This window comes from Mustela putorius, unplaced genomic scaffold, assembly GCF_011764305.1.
Source record: "Mustela putorius furo isolate JIRA1106 unplaced genomic scaffold, ASM1176430v1.1 tig00003983_pilon_pilon_pilon, whole genome shotgun sequence".
NCBI lineage: Eukaryota > Metazoa > Chordata > Mammalia > Carnivora > Mustelidae > Mustela > Mustela putorius.
Window position 1 is genome coordinate 8,175,750 of NW_025422123.1, and position 4,370 is coordinate 8,180,119.

General features: G+C 46.2%; 1 long non-coding RNA gene across 1 annotated transcript; it reads right to left on the reverse strand.

The window, feature by feature from the left end:
- Window positions 1–553: 553 nt before the first annotated feature.
- On the reverse strand, window positions 554–1,593 carry LOC101670470. Its single transcript, XR_198534.3, has 3 exons — window positions 1,466–1,593; window positions 1,173–1,257; window positions 554–1,079 (listed from the first exon to the last, which is right to left on the reverse strand). It is a non-coding gene; the product is annotated as an uncharacterized LOC101670470 (long non-coding RNA).
- Between the last annotated feature and the right edge of the window lie 2,777 nt (window positions 1,594–4,370).

The following is a 4,370-nucleotide window of genomic DNA, read 5'->3' on the forward strand; positions in this document are numbered from 1 at the left end:
AAACATTCCTTATAAAAAGTATAATTTACAGCAGCCATGAAACTTATCCAATGCCCAGAAACAAATGTAATGAAAAATGGGCAAGACCTCTACACTAAAACTACAAGCCATTACTGAGAGAATTTAAGCACCTAAATAAATGGAGTGATATACCATGTTCAGGAATAGGAATACTCATATTTTAATGATATCAGTTCTCACCAGACTGATATATAGATTCAATATAATTCCAGCCAAAATTCCACCAGGGTTTATAGGTTTATGGAAATTGAACTCAGGTAGTTCTAACTCCATGACCCACTGGAACTGGACACTACAGAAAAAAATCGGAGGGCCACAGTATCCCTGATATACCAGGTAACAGGCAGCCATACCTGAAAAAAATATTAACACCCTCAATTATAAGATCAGGACCCTGGAAAACCCAAGTGGGAGTAGAATGAGAAGATAAAATATATTCTCAGTTCAGACAGTTACTGTGGTTTCAGTAGATATGAAAGAAAGACCACAATTTACTAAATACGTTTTTATTTAAACAAGAATGATTTAGAGGACTGGGGTTTGTCACACCCCACAAGTAGTATCATTGGAGAGATGGCTCCTTGGCTGGGGAGATGGCTCCCTCCCAATGGGATATAGTATGCAGTAATTTATCTGGCAAGGACTGGGGGAGTGGGTCAAGAAGTCCCTGGGGCCACACGCCCATGGGTACCAGCTTGCGTAGTGGTATGGCATTGCAGGAAGTTCTTGACCCATCCCAAGATAGGAGCTGCGACTTGGCCTTGGCCTTGTCCTTGGGCTTTGGGGAACTCTGGGAGAGTTGAGCCCTCAAGATAATCACTGGAGGAGACAGCTGTTTCTTCCCTGCTGACAAGCTAGGGAGCACCTGAGAGCCTGGGCGGGAAACTGGAGGGGGCCGGGGGTGCAGCACTGCTTTGGTCCTTAGACTACACCCACAGAGGCAGGGCTCAGGGACAGGGAGCACAGAGAAGCAGAACTTATTCCCCAGTAGGTGAGGGGGCAGAGCCCTTAGGCTTCCCTTTGCCTCCCATCTTGATCCCCTGGGGTGCCTGGCTTTCCTAAAAGGGGGGAAATTCAAATCAGTTGAAAGAGAAACAAAGAAAATTCAAAGACAGAGCCCCACCCCACCCCCATCCAAATACAATACTCACTCTGCCTCTTTCTGAAGGAAGTTGTCTTCCTCCAGGAGTAAGGACTTAGAGATGGATTCTACAACAGGGTGTCTCTTCATTTTCTCTAAAAAGAGGAGAAATGGAGAAATTGAAAGCTAGGGCAGGAGGGAGCTGGTAACTAGAAATATCAGTGAGTCAGAGAAGTTTTCAGGGAAGGGAGTAGAGGGTGAAGGATAAGGAGAAGTCTGATTCTTCAGGCTGGAGGATTAGAACCTCCCACACACCCTCTCTCCAAATACACACCTCTAAGTGGGAGAATCAGTCAGACTCACCCTTTTATACAGTCTGGGCTAGAAACTGAAATGTAGGAGGAGATGAGAGGAAAAATGTAATTGGAGAGAAGGGGGAATTTTCTTTTCCACCTCTTGCAGTGTGGAATCTTTGAATCCATGGAAGTCAAGGGGACTGAAGGCCCTTTTCCCTACTATGATGTCACCGATGGGTTGCAGATACTCAGTTCCAAAGGCCCCCATGTTGAGTCACTGAGCTGTGGACCGTAGGTGGTTCTTGGAGCCTAGAAGGTCCTGCCTCTTCCTCTGGTAGTACACTAATAGCATCAGTTCCAGAAACATGTCAGGTTTTTCTTCACTATCATTATCATGTGCCCAGCACTGTGGGACCTGACCTGGAGAATATGGCACTCTTCCGATCTCATGGAGCTTGCAGTCTAGTTGGGGAGAAACACACACAAGACACTATGTGAATATCACTGGTGTGTACCTCTCCATATGCTGGATTGAGTGTGGGTTATTTTTTTAAGATTTTATTTATCTGACTGAGAGTACAAGAAGGGGGAGTGGCAAGCAGAAGAAGAGGGAGAAGTAGACTCACTGCTGAGCAGGGAGCCCAACGAGGGAATCTATCATGACCTTCCCGAGCCAAAGGCAGATGCTTAGCCGACTGAGCCACCCAGGTGCCCTAGGATTGAGTATGTTGACACCAGGAGCTAATAAGGTTGATCGCCACAGGCTGGGATGTCTGGAAAGCTTTCTGCTGGGGGAGGAAGGATGGCGTTGGATTTAAGAATGGATGAGGTCTGGGTGGAGAAACCAGGAAAGAGTAGCTAGAACAAAAGCAGAGCAGGATCAGGAGCCAAGACTCCAATTTGGCCAGGGGAAGGGGAAACCTTTGGGGGAACAAAGCAAAAAGAGGGCTGGAAAAGCAGTATGGAACCCTAGTGGGAGGATCTCAGTTTCCAAGGTAAGGATTTAGGGTTTACTGAAGGTAATGGGAAGTCCTGGAGATGAACTAGAGAATTCTACCAGCCAGCGTCCCCACGGGAAACAGATGGCACAGTCTAGTTTGAAGAATTGAAAGAAAGTGTGATGGCATATTAAGTTTCCTAGGGCTTCTGTAACAAATAACCACAAAATGGGTGGCTAAAACAGCAGACATTTACTTCTTTCCCAGTTCTGGAAGCCAGAAGTCTAAAATCAAGGTGTCGACAAGGTTAGTTCCTTCTGGAGGCTCTGAAAGAAAACTGTCCCATGCCTCCCTCCTAGCTTCTGATGATTGCTTGCAATCCTTGGTATTCCCCTGGCATGTAGCTGAATCATTCCAGTCTCCACCTGCATCACCATGTGGCCTTCTTCCTTGTGTGTCCTCACATGGCCTTCTTATAAGGACACCAGCCAGTGGAGTTAGGGCCACCCCAAATTAGTATGACCTCATCTTGACTAATTACATCTGCAAAAACTCTCCTTTCAAGCAAGGTCATGTTCTGAAATTCTGGGTGAACAAGAATTTGTGGGGAAGACACAGCACAAAGGGACTATTATTTACAAAGTTATATATGGACAGATGGGGGAAACCCCAAGGGATAGTGCAGTGTCTGGGACTATACAAGCAGAGAGATGTAACCACTACTAAAAGGCAAGGGAAAGGAACAATTAGAAGAACCAAGAGAAGAGTGAGATAGAGAAGGACACCTTGAGAGGAACTATGACTTTTGGTGAAACCCAAAGCAACCTTGTGGGGAGGGAACCAGGGCAATAGGTAATCTTCCCTCACTCTGTTCCCTCCCCTGGACCTCCAGTCAGGCTTCCATTCCAACATGAAGCCAAAGGGCATGAAGGCCATGATGTAGCCAGTATAGATCATCCACTCAAGGTGGACAAAAAGGGATTCTGGAGAGGCATGTGGAAGATATCCAGTATGTGACATAATGCCAGCAAGGGGTTGACAGTCAGCAAGACACAATGAGAAGAGTCAGATGAAGACCCAGGAAACAGTAAAGCTCTGGGCAGGGACTGTGGGGTGACAGTGTCTCTTCAGCCCTTACATCCAGTCTTCTTTAGACATAAGTTGAGCCTGAGGTACCCATTTGTGTCAGGACAGGGAGTCTCAGGGGTAAGGGCCCCAGCCCCTGGGAAAGGAAACATGATGGGATGACTGAAAATATCTGAGTCCACATGCTGGCTTGGGACCAAATTTTCATAGTCAAATTTGTTGGCAGACTCACTGCTTTGAAACTCACTGTTTCATACTCACTGTTTTTGAAACACCTTAAGGTGGGGACTTCTGCTCAACTTTGCCCTCAGCCTCATCCATTTCCCATCGTCCCACTCAGGACACACTTAACTCATGTCCATTATCTGACCAGCCCCTTGGAGGCATTTGAGTGTTCAACCTCTACTTGAAGACTTAAAGTGCAGAGAGGAAACAGACTAGTCTTTAAGATGAAGTTCCCCATTACTGAGCATCCCTTCACCTCACCAGGCAGAATTCTCTAGGAGATGCAGGAGGGGATGGGCCCTTGAACATCAGGAAAGATCAGACAAAGGTAGGGGCCAAGTGAAAGGCTGGAAAAAAGCCTTCTTTAAATGGAAATATTTTCTGGGAAGCCCTCAACTTTGGTTTCTGACACTTCTTTTCTGTCAGGGGACTACACAAATTCTCTAATACCTCTGAGCCTCAGTTTTCCTTTCTGTAAATAATGATGGCCCATCTCATAGGGTTGCTGTAAGGATGAGAGGAGATCATTCTCATTGCCAAATGCCATCAAGGACAATGGAAGTTATTGTCTACTTGCCATCTGCACTTCCTCATCTCCCATTCTCTCATTTTAAATCAATCATTCCACCAAAACGAGGCCGGTCATGGTCACCAGTGATCTCCACATGGACAAGCCCAATGACCAGTTCTCAGTCCTCATTGTTGCCACCTTATCTGGAACAC